Source organism: Armigeres subalbatus, chromosome 3 (assembly GCF_024139115.2).
Source record: "Armigeres subalbatus isolate Guangzhou_Male chromosome 3, GZ_Asu_2, whole genome shotgun sequence".
Lineage (NCBI taxonomy): Eukaryota > Metazoa > Arthropoda > Insecta > Diptera > Culicidae > Armigeres > Armigeres subalbatus.
In genome coordinates, this window is record NC_085141.1 from 135998107 (window position 1) to 136016034 (window position 17928).

General features: G+C 42.7%; 1 protein-coding gene across 1 annotated transcript in view; it reads right to left on the reverse strand.

Moving 5' to 3' along the window:
• The window catches only part of LOC134226161 (WSCD family member AAEL009094), a 104113-nt gene that overhangs the window by 54845 nt on the left and 31340 nt on the right, over positions 1-17928 (reverse strand). The window contains exon 2 of the mRNA XM_062706755.1: positions 17133-17277. The gene's annotated coding sequence lies outside the window, so the exon portion shown is untranslated. The remainder of the gene's footprint in view (positions 1-17132; positions 17278-17928) is intronic.

Below are 17928 nucleotides of genomic sequence, written 5' to 3' on the forward strand. Positions count from 1 at the left end.
TCAACAGATTGAAAGCCGGTCGCTAGGGTGCGAACAAGTAGGTATGGAGCGGCAGAATGTGAAAGGGAGGCATAGAGACCATCTAGTGAATAGCACACAATCGAAGTGTGAATCTTTTTGCCTACAGTCTTGGTTGTGGGCGGCTTGTTTAGTGGTATGGAAACCACTTTGCCAATCATAATGACGATCATAAAATCTGTTTCAAATGAGGAATTTAGGAATCTAGAAATTTATAGATTTAGAAGTTCAGGAATTTCGGAATTAAAGAATTTGGGAATTCTCTAGGAATCCGAAATTCCTTCTGCAGTTTTTCCAAGAATATCTCAGAATATCTCCAGAAGTTCCGCTAGAAATGCCTCTTGCAGACAAAGTTCCTCAAGAAACTTCTTCTGCAGTTCTTACTATACTGCCGTTATACGCATAATTGTCCCATGTACATAGGGAATCCCAGCAAACATGGGTCAAATATGCGTATGACGGCAGTATAGTTCCTTTCATATTTTTTTTCCAGCAATTCCTCCAAATCTCCTGGATTTGACCAAGGAATTCCCCCAGAGCGATTCCTCCTGGAGTTTTTCCACAAACGTCTGATGAAATTCCTCCAAGAATTTCTTCACCTAGAGATTTTTGAGAGTTCCTTCAGAAAATCTTCCTAGATCTCCTCCAGTGATTCCTTCTTTGGTTGGATCAGAAATTTCTCCTCGAGACCCTGTATGAATAACTCCTGAAGCTTTTCTAGGAATCTATCCTAAAGTTCCACGAGCAAATCCTTTTTGATTTCCTTCTGAAGTTGCTCCAGGATTTTGTCCTGCAGTTGCTTCAGTTTCTGCACGAATTCATCCATATCGGTTATAAATTTGAAAGAATATTTAATCAAAACGAATGGCAGTTACTCAAGGACACTTCTCACGGAATCCGTTTTCATCGCGTTTTCAAGGGCACACCACCAGATACGGCAGCAACGCACAACTGCCATTTTTATTATTTCATCGTTGCTGCGTCGCAGCATATGTGAAATAATAAAAATGTCAGCTGTGCGTTACTTCCGTATCGAGTGCCCTTGATAACGCGAGTACTTTCAAATTTGGATTACGTGAAGAGTGTCCTTAATTATATTTATTTATTTACTAGTTGACCCGGCAGACGTTGTCCTGCATAGTAGCCGAAAATGCGCGTTCTGAACTGCCCAAGCAACATTTACTTACATATTAGTTTCATGATTTACCAAACTTTACTCGTGATTTTTGCATGAGAAAATATATAAATCCGTCGTATAAAAAAGTGAGAAAAGAGAGAGAATATGAGAAAATATATAAAATATATAAATATAAATTATAGCGAACATATCTGTTGATTTTGAAGGAATGAAGAAAATCCATCCAGCCGTTTTCGAGTTACGAACACAGACTATTTCATTTGTATGTACACCCAGGTCTTTTTTTACACGTTTTTTTGCTAGGTTTTTTTTTACCGGTAACCGATGTTTGGCACCATTTTGAAATTCAAGATGGCTGACTTCTGGTTTGATAAAAGGACCGGAAACCTATGCAATATGGGTATTTCCGGAATGAGCTCGACGAGTAGATGCCGGAAATCGATGTTTGACGTCATTTTGAAATTCAAGATGGCTGACTTCCGGTTTGATAAAAGCACCGGAAACCCATGCAATATGGGTATTGCCGGAATGAGCTCGAAGAGTAGAAGCCGGAAACCGATGTTTGGCGCCATTTTAAAATTCATCAAAGGACCGGAAACCCATGCAATATGGGTATTGCCGGAATGAGCTCGACGAGTAGAAGCCGAAAATCAATGTTTGGCGCCATTTCCTTCCTACAGAAATTCCTTCGGAAGTCCCTCCAGAAATTCCTCCGGGAGTTCTTCCGGGAATTCTCCCGGAAGTTCCTCCGGAAGTTTCTCCGGGAATTCCTCCGAAAGTTCCTCCGGGAGTTCCTCCGGGAATTCCTCCGAAAGTTCCTCCGGGAATTCCTCTGGAAGTTCCTCCGGGAATTCCTATGGAAGTTCCTCCGGGAATTCCTATAGAAGTTCCTCCGGGAATTCCTCCGGAAGTTCCTCCGGGAATTCCTCCGGAAGTTCCTCCGGGAATTCCTATGGAAGTTCCTCCAGGAATTCCTCTGGAAGTTCCTCCGGGAATTCCTCCGGATGTTCCTCCGGGAATTCCTCCGGATGTTCCTTCGGGAATTCCTCTGAAAGTTCCTCCGGGAATTCCTCCGGAAGTTCCTCCGGGAATTCCTATGGAAGTTCCTCCGGGAATTCCTATGGAAGTTCCTCCGGGAATTCCTATGGAAGTTCCTCCGGGAATTCCTCCAGAAGTTCCTCCGGGAATTCCTCCGAAAGTTCCTCCGGGAAGTTCCTCCGGAAGTTCCTCCGGGAATTCCTCCGGGAATTCCTCCGGAAGTTCCTCCGGGAATTATTCCGGAAGTTCCTACGGGAATTCCTCCGGAAGTTCCTCCGAAAATTCCTCCGGAAGTTCCTCCGGAAGTTCCTCCGGGAATTCCTCCGGAAGTTCCTCCGGGAATTCCTCCGGAAGTTCCTCCGGGAATTCCTCCGGAAGTTCCTCCGGGAATTCCTCCGGAAGTTTCTCCGGGAATTTCTCCGGAAGTTCCTCCGGGAATTCCTCTGGAAGTTCCTCCGGGAATTCCTCCGGAAGTTCCTCCGGGAATTCCTCCGGAAGTTTCTCCGGGAATTCCTCCGAAGTTCCTCCGAATTCCTCCGAAGTTTCTCCGAATTCCTCCGAAGTTCCTCCGGGAATTCCTCCGAAGTTCCTCCGAATTCCTCCGGAAGTTCCTCCGGGAATTCCTCCGAAGTTCCTCCGAATTCCTCCGGAAGTTCCTCCGAAGTTCCTCCGGAAGTTCCTCCGAAGTTCTTCCGAATTCCTCCGAAGTTCCTCCGAATTCCTCCGGAAGTTCCTCCGAATTCCTCCGGAAGTTCCTCCGGGAATTCCTCCGGAAGTTCCTCCGAATTCCTCCGAAGTTCCTCCGAATTCCTCCGGAAGTTCCTCCTGAATTCCTCCGAAGTTCCTCCGAATTCCTCCGGAAGTTCCTCCGAATTCCTCCGGAAGTTCCTCCGGGAATTCCTCCGGAAGTTCCTCCGGGAATTCCTCCGGAAGTTCCTCCGAAATTCCTCCGAAGTTCCTCCAGGAATTCCTCCGGAAGTTCCTCCAGGAATTCCTCCGGAAGTTCCTCCGAATTCCTCCGAAGTTCCTCCGGGAATTCCTCCGAAGTTCCTCCAGGAATTCCTCCGGAAGTTCCTCCGGGAATTCCTCCGGAAGTTCCTCCGGGAATTCCTCCGGAAGTTCCTCCAAATTCCTCCGGAAGTTCCTCCGAATTCCTCCGGAAGTTCCTCCGAATTCCTCCGAAGTTCCTCCGAATTCCTCCGAAGTTCCTCCGAATTCCTCCGGAAGTTCCTCCGAATTCCTCCGGAAGTTCCTCCAATTCCTCCGGAAGTTCCTCCGGGAATTCCTCCGGAAGTTCCTCCGAATTCCTCCGGAAGTTCCTCCAAATTCCTCCGAAGTTCCTCCAATTCCTCCGGAAGTTCCTCCGAATTCCTCCGAAGTTCCTCCGAATTCCTCCGAAGTTCCTCCGAATTCCTCCGAAGTTCCTCCGGGAATTCCTCCGAAGTTCCTCCGGGAATTCCTCCGGAAGTTCCTCCGAATTCCTCCGGAAGTTCCTCCGGGAATTCCTCCGGAAGTTCCTCCGGGAATTCCTCCGGAAGTTCCTCCGAATTCCTCCGGAAGTTCCTCCGGGAATTCCTCCGAAGTTCCTCCAATTCCTCCGAAGTTCCTCCGAAATTCCTCCGAAGTTCCTCCAAATTCCTCCGGAAGTTCCTCCGAATTCCTCCGGAAGTTCCTCCGGGAATTCCTCCGGAAGTTCCTCCGGGAATTCCTCCGGAAGTTCCTCCGAATTCCTCCGGAAGTTCCTCCGGGAATTCCTCCGGAAGTTCCTCCGAATTCCTCCGGAAGTTCCTCCGGGAATTCCTCCGGAAGTTCCTCCGGGAATTCCTCCGGAAGTTCCTCCGGGAATTCCTCCGAAGTTCCTCCGGAATTCCTCCGGAAGTTCCTCCGGGAATTCCTCCGGAAGTTCCTCCGAATTCCTCCGAAGTTCCTCCGGGAATTCCTCCGAAGTTCCTCCGGGAATTCCTCCGGAAGTTCCTCCGAAATTCCTCCGGAAGTTCCTCCGAATTCCTCCGAAGTTCCTCCGAATTCCTCCGAAGTTCCTCCGAATTCCTCCGGAAGTTCCTCCGGAATTCCTCCGAAGTTCCTCCGGAATTCCTCCGGAAGTTCCTCCGGGAATTCCTCCGGAAGTTCCTCCGGGAATTCCTCCGAAGTTCCTCCGAATTCCTCCGAAGTTCCTCCCAATTCCTCCGGAAGTTCCTCCGGGAATTCCTCCGGAAGTTCCTCCGAATTCCTCCGGAAGTTCCTCCAAATTCCTCCGGAAGTTCCTCCGGGAATTCCTCCGGAAGTTCCTCCGGGAATTCCTCCGGAAGTTCCTCCAATTCCTCCGGAAGTTCCTCCGAATTCCTCCGGAAGTTCCTCCGGGAATTCCTCCGAAGTTCCTCCGAATTCCTCCGGAAGTTCCTCCGGGAATTCCTCCGGAAGTTCCTCCGAATTCCTCCGAAGTTCCTCCGGGAATTCCTCCGGAAGTTCCTCCGAATTCCTCCGGAAGTTCCTCCGGGAATTCCTCCGGAAGTTCCTCCGGGAATTCCTCCGGAAGTTCCTCCGAATTCCTCCGAAGTTCCTCCGAATTCCTCCGAAGTTCCTCCGAGTTCCTCCGGGAATTCCTCCGGAAGTTCCTCCGGGAATTCCTCCGGAAGTTCCTCCGAATTCCTCCGGAAGTTCCTCCGGAATTCCTCCGAAGTTCCTCCGGGAACTCCTCCGGAAGCTCCTCCGGGAACTCCTCCGGAAGTTCCTCCGGGAATTCCTCCGAAGTTCCTCCGGGAATTCCTCCGAAGTTCCTCCGGGAATTCCTCCGGAAGTTCCTCCGAAATTCCTCCGGAAGTTCCTCCGGAAATTCCTCCGGAAGTTCCTCCGGGAATTCCTCCGGAAGTTCCTCCGGGAATTCCTCCGGAAATTCCTCCGGAAGCTCCTCCGGGAATTCCTACGAAATTTCCTCCGGGAATTCCTCCGGAAGTTCCTCTGGGAATTCCTCCGGGAATTTCTCTGGAATTTCCCCCGGGAATAACTCCGGAAGTTCCTTCGGAAGTTCCTCCGGAAGTTCATCCGGGAATTCCTCCGGAAGTTCCTCCGGGAATTCCTCCGGAAGTTCCTCCGGGAATTCCTCCGGAAGTTCCTCCGGGAATTCCTCCAGAAGTTCCTCCGGGAATCCCTCCGGAAGTTCCTCCGGGAATTCCTCTGGAAGTTCCTCCAGGAATTCCTCCAGAAGTTCCTCCGGGACTTCCTCCGGAAGTTCCTCCGGGAATTCCTTCGATAGAGATTCATTGCATACATTCAACTGATCAACATTGATCTTATTAAACTACTTATAACTATATAAACTATAGCTTTCCACGCTAGTCATAATGGCGGATGCTATAAACAATTTTGACAGCAACTGCTTCCGACGCTTAACTGATTCCGACGCTAATTCCGTATCTCAGCAACCATTTTACTTTGTTTGTTTACTGACTGCAGAAAAAACGATTTTCAATGAAGAAGTTGTAAGTATCGCTTATGTTTTGCAATTCTAAATTTTTCATACTTTTAGGTCTCAACGTCAAATTTCGCATTTCGTGCGCGGCAAGAACTCAAAGAGTGTACTACACATAGAGGCCCGAAGCTCGCCGTACCGTTCGAGCAGCTTGACGGCAACAGTATTGGCTAGTAGGTAGTGGGTTTATTGCAAACTTGTTCTGAAGTTTAAAACCTCTGAAGCCTTCAATTCGCTTGTGATATATTCAAATGCCTATGCTCAGTGAAGCTCGTTTCTAAGGGCGGTGTGAATAAATAAATCGTTCACTGATCAATTTATAATTAAAATATTTAAATCATTTGTTGAAATGTTTCAGGAACAAGAAATGTAAGTGGAATAACCTTTTCCCAGTAAAAGACCCACTTTTACGTGTTAGAATTATTTACATCCCCAGCTTAAGGTTTAATAAGCAGCTCCACAACAATCAAGTGCCCAGGGAAGCTTGAGAATTATATATTGTTTGTTGGTGGTCATCTAAAGAAAATATTCGCTTTTTTCTTAAAATATGACTAAAACATAGGTAGATAATAAAATCAAAGCTATAGCAAAACTACAGCTGCGCTGCAGCGGTATTGCACATCGAATCAAACTAAATCTGATTGTGTAGTCCTTTTTTAATCACTTTTTGGATAATTTAATCATGATTGTGGAAAAATAATGTCCAATACTTCTGCCGGAAAAGCGTTAGTGGAAAATAAAGTGAAATACCTGTATTATCTTTCACGGGAGACAAAACTATTAGGTATTGGATATGAACCAATACATGTACTTAACGCATGATACGTTGCTTAATTAACCACATAATACATGGTACCTCGCGAATCTTAGTACCGCCGAGATTTTCTACTTAAACTATGCTGCACATATTGAATTTGGAGAAACAAGTGGGAATCCTTCTCTCTTTGTTGGCCCTGTGGAGGTAAATGGATCATGAATTATCCAATTATCCATATTAGTAGGAAACTAAAACTAAATGCGGACGCCCGAGAAATTGAATCGGAGCCCTTTGAAACTACTTGGACAACGAAACATCGAAACAAGCTTTAAGAATGTTTAATTTCTGCCCGTTGCGTGTTAGCCAAAAATATCAGCTGCGGCAGCAAACAGAACTGTTGTTCAAATTCAAATGTTTGTGCTATTTTCCAACTCCATACAAATAGGTCAAATTAATGGGAAGATAACTTCGACCTGAAAAAGAAATATTCGCAATTATTTTGTGATATTAAGCACTATAATTTTCAATTATTTAAAGTTAGTTACGAAAGTTGCATTTTCCTCATTTCTTTCTCATAACAATAAACAACGTGAAAATAGTTGCTTAGATACGACTAGCGCCGAAAACAGTTCAGCGTCGGAAGCAGTTACTGTCAGATATATTTATAGCACCCGCCATTATAGCTACCGTGGAAAGCTGGATAACATATATTTTTTTTATCGTCCTTGTCAGATTTTTTGGTAAACTCTTCAGAACTCTCGCGAAGGAATATTCATCGGAATTTTTTCCATGAATATACACGCTAGATTCTCTGAAATTCCCACGGTGATGTTTTCGGAATCCCCATTGTGTTTTGGGTTTTTAGAAGAAATTCTTTGTAATTTCCACTGGAAGGGTTTCGAGTTTTCACGAGATATTCCATATTTATTGTTGAATGATTTTTTCTAACATCTGTCACTCCCAAAAGTTTTGACATATGTGATCAGCGGGGTGAGCTATTCCAAGAATTTCTGGATGAGCTCCTGGAGTAACTCTAAGATATATTTCATGATAAATAAACGCAGTTTTGAACAAACTCCAGCAGGAGCTTCAGCAGGACTTCCTGAAGGAACTCCTAGAAAAAATCTCGAAGAACTTCAGAAGAAATTTCTGTAAGAGCTCCTGAAAATCCAAAAGAGAAATATGTGGAAGAACTACAGGAGTAATTTTTGAGGAGCCCCAAGAAGAATTCCTGAATGAACTCCTGAAAGAATGACATAAGATTAAATGATCACATCAGATGAATTCCCCCAAGAGTTCATTCCGCATTTCCCCAGGAGCTCATTCTGAATTTCCCAGGAATTCGTCCTGAAATCTTTCAGGAGTTCATTCTAAATTCCCTCAGGAATTTATTCTGAATTCCTCCAGAAATTTATTCTAAATTCCTCCAGAAATTCATTCTAAAATCCTCCAGGAATTCCTCCATGAGTTCCGCCAGGAATTTCCCCTGGAATTACTTCAGGAATTCCTTGTTGAAGTTACTTCATGAATTTCTTGTTGTAGTTCTTCCAGGAGTCCACACAGGAATTTCTCCAAAAACTCTTCTTGAAGCTCCACCAGAAAGTACTCCTGGAGTTCCTCCAGAATTTCCTTCTGGAGATCCTTCAGGATTTTCTCCGGGGATCCTCCCTGGCGTCTCTTCGATAATGCTTCTTAGAGGTCATCCGGAGTTCATTGAGAATTTTCCCCGGAGTTCTTCCAGGAATTCTACATGTGGTTTATCCAGGATTTATTTTTGGAGTTCCTTCAGGAATCATTCCGGGAGTTTCTCCAAAAATCTTTTTGTAATCTTCTCCTGGAGTACTTCAAGAAATTACTCCTTATGCTTCTCCAGCAATTCCTGCTGTAATTTTTGCAGGGATTCCTCCTGGAGATTCCTCAGGAATTCCTCCTGGAGTTCCTCCAGGAATTTGTCCAGGGATTTCTCCCGCAATTTCTTTCTCTGGGGAAGTCAGAGTGAATTCCTAGGGGAATTCAGAATTAATTCCTAGGAGAATTCAGAATGAATTCCAAGGGACTTCAGTGTGAATTCCAAGGGAATTCAGAATTAATTCCTGGGGGATTTCAGGATGAATTCCTGGGGGAACTATAGAACGAATTCCTGAGGGAATTTAGAACGAATTCCTGAGCGAATTCAGAATGACTTCCTGGCGGCATTCAGAATGAATTCCTTGGGAAATTCGGAATGAATCCTTGGGGGAACTCATAATAAATTCCTGTGAGAATTCAGAATGAATTGCTGGAGGAGTTTAGAAAGAATTCCTGGGGATTTCAGTATGAAATCTTGAAAAAAATTTGAATTTATTCCTTGGGGATTTCACAATGAATTCCTGTTGGAATTTGAAATGAATTCCTGGATAAACATAATATGCATTTCTGGGGGAATAAAGAACTAATTCCTGGAAGAATTCAGGATTTATTCCTGAAGGAATTCAGTGTGGTCCTCCACGAATCAACACTTAGGTTCTTGTTAAGAACATTATTTAGAGCTTTTTAGTGGAATGTCTTCACTTGTCATAAGACGAGTTTGTACTATCCCATTTAATTCCACCACTTGATTATACCTTGACAGATACGTATTTCGACCTCAACGATAAGGTTGTCTTCAGTGTCTCGTACTTGACTCGACTCGAGTCGAGTCTTATGACAAGAGAGTTATGTTCTTTCAAGAATTCCTTCGAAAGTTCCTCCTGAAATTCATCCTGAACTTTCTAGAAATCCTCCAAGTGTTCTTCTCTGAGAGTTCCTCCTGAAACCCCTCTAGGAATTGTTCTTGGACCTTCTCATGAAAATCCTCCTGGAACTACTTTTGGAATTTCTGCAGGAATTCACATATTTTCCCTGGAAATCCTTCAGGTATTCATCAATGAATTCCTGCTGGAGTTACTTCAACAATATCTCCCACAAATTCCTTCCAGAATTCATTAGAATATTGATTCTGTAAGCAATGCAAAATTGAATAGCAAAGATTCACGAAAACACGTATTTTCATAGAAATTTGCTTTATCTCCTCTCCAAAGCTGAATTTCTGCTCCTCAATTTGGAAATACACTTTTGCATTTCATAGAATGAGCCTTTTAGAATGCATATTGTTTGTTGTATTTTATTTGCACGTACCTGTGTTGTGGAAAACGGAATAAGAATCACAAAAGTACGTATTTTCATAGAAATTTGGTTTCTCTCCTCTGCAAAGCTGAACTTCGGCTTCTCACTTTTTTTTTTCAATTTTGTAGAATGGGGCTTGTAGAATGCATGTGGGTAGTCGGATTTTTTTGCACTTTCATTTGTTGTGAAAAACCGAATTGTATTCATAAAAGTACTTTATTTTCATAGAAATTTGCTTTTCCTTCTCTGCAAAGCTGAATTTCTGCTCCTCAATTTGAGAATGAAGTTTGAATTTGGTAGAATAGGCCTTTCAGAATGCATATGGGTTGTTGGATTTTATTTGGCACGTATTATTATTTATTTATTCAGACTAAGGCCGAAGTGGAGTCTTCTCCATTCGGCTCGGTCCATGGCTACACGTCGCCAACCACGCAGTCTACGGAAGATCCGCAAGTCACCTTCCACCTGATCGATCCACCTTGCCCGCTGCGCACCTCGCCTTCTTGTGCCCGTCGGATCGTTGTCGAGAACCATTTTCACCGGGTTACTGTCCGACATTCTGGCTACGTGCCCGGCCCACCGCAGTCGTCCGATTTTCGCGGTGTGAACGATGGATGGTTCTCCCAGCAGCTGATGCAACTCGTGGTTCATTCGCCTCCTCTACGTACCGTCCGCCATCTGCACCCTACCATAGATGGTACGCAGCACTTTCCTTTCGAAAACTTCCAGCACAGACAAACAGACATAACACTCGTAAAATTTCCATCGTTCACTGATTTACTGGTTAATTTAAAAAATCATTAGTTGGCCAATAGACCACTCGTGACGCGCGCATCGGATTTCCTCGAGTTTGACGTTTGCTCACTACCGCCATCTGGTTCGTGATTTGCCCAACTAACTGAAATCAACAGATGTCGTTAGTGTTTGCACGACGATGATTTTGACGAGCAAGTGTTCAATGTGTTATGTCTGTTTGTCTGTGCTCCCAGTGCGCGTTGGTCCTCCACGAGCATCGTTCAGGTCTCGTGTCCGTAGAGGACTACCGGTTTAATGAGCGTTTTGTAGATTGTCAGTTTGGTACGGCGGCGAACTCTATTCGATCGGAGCGTCTTGCGGAGTCCAAAGTACGTACGATTTCCAGCCACTATGCGTCTCCGAATTTCTCTGCTGGTGTCATTTTCGGCAGTCACCAGTGAGCCCAAGTACACAAATTCTTCTACCACCTCGATTTCGTCACCACCGATGCAAACTCGCGGTGGGTGGCTCACATTGTCTTCTCTTGAACCTCTTCCTATCATGTACTTCGTCTTCGACGTGTTGATGACTAGTCCGATCCGCTTGGCTTCCCTCTTCAGTCTGATGTAGGCTTCCTCCATCTTCTCAAAGTTACGTGCCATAATATCTATGTCGTCGGCGAAACCAAATAGCTGGACGGACTTATTGAAAATTGTACCACTCGTGTTAATCCCTGCTCTTCGTATTACCCCTTCCAAAGCGATGTTGAATAGCAAACACGAAAGACCATCCGTAACCCTCTGCGGGTTTCGAAGGGACTCGAGAATGCCCCTGAAACTCGAACTACGCACATCACCCGATCCATCGTCGCTTTGATCAACCGTGTCAGTTTATCCGGAAAACCGTGTTCGTGCATTAGCTGCCATAGCTGGTCCCGATCGATTGTATCATATGCGGCTTTGAAGTCGATGAATAGATGATGTGTGGGCACGTTGTATTCGCGACATTTCTGCAGTACTTGGCGAATGGCGAACACCTGGTCCGAACACCTGGTAGTTGGTCAACCCCAGGGGCTTTGTGGTTCTTCAACCGGCCAATCTCCTACTGGATTTCCTGGAGATCCGGAGCCGGTAGAATTATGTCCTGCGCGCGTTCTCCCAGGTCCATCACCATACCGCCATCTTCGTCTGCCACATCGCCATTCAGGTGTTCTTCGTATGTGTTGTTACAAATGGAATTAGATTAGATAGTATTTTTTTCATAGAAATTTGGTTTCTCTCCTCAGCAAAGCCGAATTTTGGCTCCTCAATTTACGAATAAAATTTGAATTTCGTAGAATAGGCCTTGTAGAATGCATGTGCATTGTTGGATATTTAACGATATTTAACAAACTCCAAGAATATTTAAGAATTCGGCATCACTGCAAACTGCAATCATATCGTTACGTATACACAGAAGTAATAGTGTGCGTATTTTATGTTGGAAACAGTATTATTGATAAAGGTACAGGCATAGGATTAACTGTTTTTGAATGTTATTAAAATAGGTGCATGGCGGTGATGATGTTTTTTAGCTAAATACTTCTATAATGTGATGAAAATTTCATTTTTGAAGTTACCAAATTGTTTTCAATTAAATATTGCATGAGCCGAGCATAATTATTCTCATGTTTCTTGATTATTGGGTGAGAGATCAATGCATTTCATATGCGCATTGCCTTATTGTTATTGATATAGGAACAAATACCCTACATCTATTGTTAGAAACGGAATTAAAATCACAAAAGTACGTATTTTCATAGAAATTCGGTTTCACTTCTCTGCAAAGCTGAAAAAGTCTCTACAAGACCTATTCTACAAAATTCAAACTTTATTCTCAAATTGAGGAGATGAAATGCGGCTTTGCAGAGGAGAGAAACCAAATTTCTATGAAAATACGTACTTTTGTGAATTTAATTCCGTTTCTCACAATAGATGTAGGTGTCAAATAAAATCCAACAAAACCATATGCATTCTGCAAGGCATATTCTACGATATTTAAACTTTATTCTCAATCAGGTACCAGGTATAACGTCGGCTCCAGGGGCACGTTCACCTCAATTCGGGAGATTTGTGCCATCGCCTTCACAGCCTTTCTCATCACGCACCTGACGGAAAAGGAAGTGAATAAAAAGGAAAGGAATATGGATGGGAGAAAAATGGGAAGTTTGGGAAAGGGACCCTTGAAGAGGGCATACAACGTATACAACACGTACAAAAGCTCATAGCTTCTTACCATAACGGATTATGAACAACAAAATATTTTGAAGGTTGAGGTTTCTGCAGTCAATTTCACTTAATAAGTGTTTACCAAATATTTGGAAACGCAGTTGCGCATAAACTCGGAAGTTACATATCAGATGATAAGAAGTTCCATAATCGGATTCACAACCATCACAGACTAAAGATTCAACACGTTGAATATTTGCCATGTGATAGTTTAGTCGGCAGTGACCTGTCAAGGCCTTGACTAAAACACTGCAATTCTGTTTAGACAGATTAGCTAAATAGTTTGCTACTACCGGAGATGGCTCTCGAAAATAACAATTTTGTTTGTCTACATGAATCCAAACTACTCCAATACCGTTTGTGCTGAGTGGAAGCCCAAGATCTAATCAAACGGTTCACCCAACACTTAGATATTGGAATAGCTGGCTCAGGACCAAAAAAGTCTTGTGATGCTCCAATGCGAGCTAACGCATCAGCCAATTTGTTTCCAGCTATGGAAGAATAACCAGGTACCCATATAAGGTGTAAAGTATTAACTGAGTTCAGTTCCTCAATTTGAGTTCGACATGCGATTACTATCTTTGACCTTGAGTTGACCGAAGCGAGGGCTTTGATAGCTGCTTGGCTATCTGAACAGAAGTATATTACTTTGCCCATTATGGCAAATATTTCCGCTTGAAAGACAGTGCAGTGTCTACCCAGTGAGTGGGACTGTTCCAATCTTAGCTCACGCGAGTAGACACCTGCACCCGCTCTACCTTCGAAGAGGGAGCCGCCAGTGTAACAAACAATGCTGTCCGACATACTTCTCTCCAAATAGCCAGATGTCCACTCATCCCGCGAGGGGAATTGTGTTGAAAATGTCCTATAAAGAAAACTACTAGCTTGTGTGAGATCACTTGGAGCGAGGACAGTTCTGTCCCAATCAACCATGAGTTGTAACATCGAAGTGTGTGTAGAACTGCGGTTTACAGGATTCTCTTCCATGAAACCGAGAACCCATAATCGGTAAATACAAGAAAGTACTTCTTGTTTAAGATGCATGTGTACTGGGACCACGTTGAAGAGAACCTCGAAAGCAGCCGTGGGAGTCGAAGAGAACGCACCAGTCATTGCCATTAGGCACATCCTTTGAAGATGGCCTAATTTAGACTGAATTGTCCTCACTTCACCCTTTTGCCACCACACAAGACATCCATATGCCAAAATAGGTCGTAAAACTATTGTGTAAATCAATTTGATATATTTGGGTTTAAGAACCCAAGTTTTACCAAAAGTTCGTCGGCATTGGTCGAAAGCCATACACGCTTTTTTGACTCTGAACTGACCCTGAAATGTTAGGTGTCCAGGAGAGCTTGGAATCAAGAATTAGTCCCACATACTTTACCTGATCCGTTACATTGATTTCAGAGTCAAAAAGATGTAATGGGCGAAAACCATTACGGTAACGTTTTTCCGTGAAAAGTACAATAGATGTTTTATTCGGATTAACTGAAAGGCCATATTGGCGACATCAACCTTCAACTGCCTGAAGAGCGTTTTGCGTCAGGTCGAATAGAGTAGTCGGCAAATCCATAAGTAGGAAAACCGCCATTATTAAGTAATCTTAATAGCGTATCTGCAACGAGGTTCCACAAAAGTGGAGATAATACTCCCCCTTGGGGGCAGTCACAGACACTCAATTTTCTAATCGCTGCTTGACGTAGTGTCGAGTAGAGATGTCGGTTTTTAAGCATCTGGTAAAATCCATTTGATTATTATATTAGTTAGTATATGACATCGTGCGGCTTCCAATATTGCATCGAAAGACACGTTGTCAAAAGCACCCTGAATATCTAAGAACTTACCCAAGCATTGTTGCTTTTGAGCAAATGCTTTCTCCATGTCGTAGACAACCTTGTGTAGAAGAGTCACGGTGGACTTTCTAGATTGGTAAGCATGTTGATTAACATGAAGAGGCATGTTTGCCAAACAGTCATCACGAATGTGATGATCGATAATACGTTCAAAGCATTTCAAAAGAAATGAGGTCAGACTTATGGGTCTAAAATTCATTGCTTCTTCATACGAAGCACGTTCTCTTTTTGGGACCACGATATGCAACATTGTAGTATCAACGGCATCATCCAAGTCGGTAGGAGTTTCAATGGCAGGTAGATATCCAGTTGGTTGAACGGGGATTTCTAAAACGCAAGGTCTGCGAAGAAACATTCAACTGATCAAAATAGATGTAGCGATGGTCAGATATGGATTTCTCATCTGACACATGCCAATTCGTCAACTCGTGACTGATTCTATTGGAGCAGAGAGTAATGTCTAATACTTCTGCTTTCTATGAAAATACGTACTTTTGTGAATTTAATTACGTTTCTCAAATAGATGTACGTGTCAAATAAAATCCAACAAACCATATGCATTCTGCAAGGCCTATTCTACGATATTCAAACTTTTTTCTCAAAGTTAGAAGCTCAAATTTAACTTTGCAAAATATGAAACTTCAATGAAGGCAGCGTTGAAAGCAAGCATCCAATCATTGTTATTATGAATGGAGACGTAATAATATCAGGTAGTAGGTATAATTATTACTGTATAAATGCAAAATTTTAAGCAAGTAATTGCCTAGAATAAGTTTTATAATTGGCTTTCTTCAGAACTGCGCTATGCAACATTCCCACCTAAAGAACTGTTTATGTTTTGGAAGAAAATTTGTTTGAGTGTATTGCACTGTAACACAACTGCCATGGTTTCTATTAGCAGTAAATCTCCAAATTATCCGCCGGCAGCCAATAATTAACATATGTAATTTAACCGTCTAAGATGAGTTTAGTACTCTCCATTTAATTCCACTTCGTTTTGTTATCTTTCAGATACGTATTTCGACCGCAACGTCTTCAGTGCCTCGTACTTGACTCGACTCTACGTACGAGACACTGAAAACGACCACACCGTTGCGTTCGAAATACGTAACTGCAAAGATAACAAAACGTAGTGGAATTAAATGGAGAGTACTAAACTCGTTTTAGACGGTTGAATACTTTCCACTAAAAAGAGCTTAAAATATTTTTTTCTGAATATGTAATTTGTTTGAGGACACAGAATTAGGGCTGGCCTAGCCATATAGCCTTTTTACAATTGCAGTTTTAGGACAGTTTTCATTTTCATAAAATTGTTCACTTGCAAATATGCTAAATATTTGGAAAATAATCGAATCATGTAATAGGATTTTGGTTAGCATGTCCCTGGTGAGCGTGCTATTGGGGGAATCTAGAACGCACTCTCACAGTTAGTGTGGTAGTATCTTACATGCAACCAACTAGAATCCACGCTTAATAAGATGTTTTGATTTGCTCCATTTGTTTGCATGCTGCCTTTATTCAACGCAAGCAAAATTGATTGTAATGTAAACAGCAACCCATCTTTATTTTTCGTATGTTCAAAATCAACAGTCACTCGTTCCAAGTGGTCTGAAAAAACATCCACCTGAGAGCTGTGTTGGGGGACAATGGGTCAATATTTTGTCCATTTCGCTCGAGACTTTTGCTGGTTTCAATGAGATATTGTGGACATTCATCGCAGTTTTTTGCTGTTTGGTGTCAAAAGAAAAAGAAAGCAAGTCGGCTGATGGAATAATTTTCGCTGGAATAACGATAAATGTACTCAACCGCAGCGCTTTAGGCCAACGTTTGAGCCATATACTCTATATACATAAAACATCCCAAGCAGAAATTTATTTATTTCTGCTTAATTTATTTTTTAAACCTGTACTTTTTCATACGTATGCGATATTAAGTGCAATTGTTTTAGCTTTTCAATATGATTTGAATTTGAAAGTTTTTTGCATTTTTTGCTCTCAATTAAATGTAGTGGTACACAGTGACCACACTCTGTTGAAAACAAAACCAATTTCAACAACATGGAGTGAAACTTACTTGGCATAGCAGAATGTCTCCAGGAATTATGGTCTATTCCACCCTTTCGGTCGAAGCCATTTGAGTATGTGCCACGCCAACCGACAACCAATAGAGACACAGACTGTTACAATGCAGTGTCTCGTTCCAGACTAATGGATTCAATCTCATGTTGTTTGCCTGCCTCAAACCACAATGAAAAATCTGCACTCATTCCAGCTGAAATACTTTCTCCATCTGTTGATAGAGTGTCCCAACTGAAGCGATGTAACATCCATTGTGATCCACGACCTTCTGAATCTATAGCGACCCCAGCCATAGTTTTAGTTTCATCAGCAATTCAGCCGCACCAAGAGCGATACATGTAGGCGGTGATTTCATCTAAATTATATTTTATCTGTGCACAAGTCCACTCGGAGACGACCAACCCGACATCCATCGGATGCGTCCTTGTGCCAATATTATGCAATTCACTGTAATTAAATGTTTTCCACTCCAGAGAGTAGGCACTTACCGAGCTGATGGCACTCCTCTTTATCTCGCCAGCCCGGGCCATTGTCGCTTGAGCGTTGAAAAGTGTTGTGCCATCAGTCCGTGGCGTGTCATTTTGCAGTGCCTCGTGACCCCATCTTATCGTTGTTTTTCCCAGTTTACTCACCATGCTATCCTTATTGCAGCCTTTCTAAGTAGTTTTGAAGCAAACTTGGTCCGATAAGCATCGCCTGCACGAATAGGTTCGGTGCTGCGTTCGTCGACAACGCAGTCCAGCTACTACATAGCTTCTGTGTTGGATCAATTATCACCTGATAAAGAAAAAAGGGGAAACGAATCTTTTACTTGTTTGTTTCAATGGTTTGGTTGATTTAATTGCATTTTGAATTATAGGACAACGTAAACGTATACTGCTATTCTTGGTACAGGTGGGAGATATGGATTTTCATCCAGAATAAAAACTGGTTTGAATTTTTTTTTTAATTGTAGTCTTCACTTACAATATAAGATATAGATATAGAAACCAAATCAAACAAACCTGATTGTTTTAAGGCAAAAATATCCTGACGCACTTTAATGGCACATACATAGCGTCAAACCTCAAAAGGAAATACACTGGGGTTGCTTTTCAGGCGGTTTGGTTTTGGTTGTTTCTGGTAGATAGAGGGATAGAGTGAGTAGTGGACCTGTTTTTAATATTTTTGTTGCCTTTCTCATATACTATAAGTATACGTAAAGGATGTTGGATCATTAGGTCGAAGGCCATTACGCTGAATGGTCCTAGAAATGTCTTAGATTATGATCAAAATACTATTTTTTGTGCGCTATTTTGGTAACTTTTGATAGAAAGCTCGGAGACCCATAGTGTTATATACCAATCGACTCAGATCGACGAATTGAGTTAATGTCTGTTATGTGTGTATGTATGTATGTTATTTATTATTTATTCAGACTACGGCCGA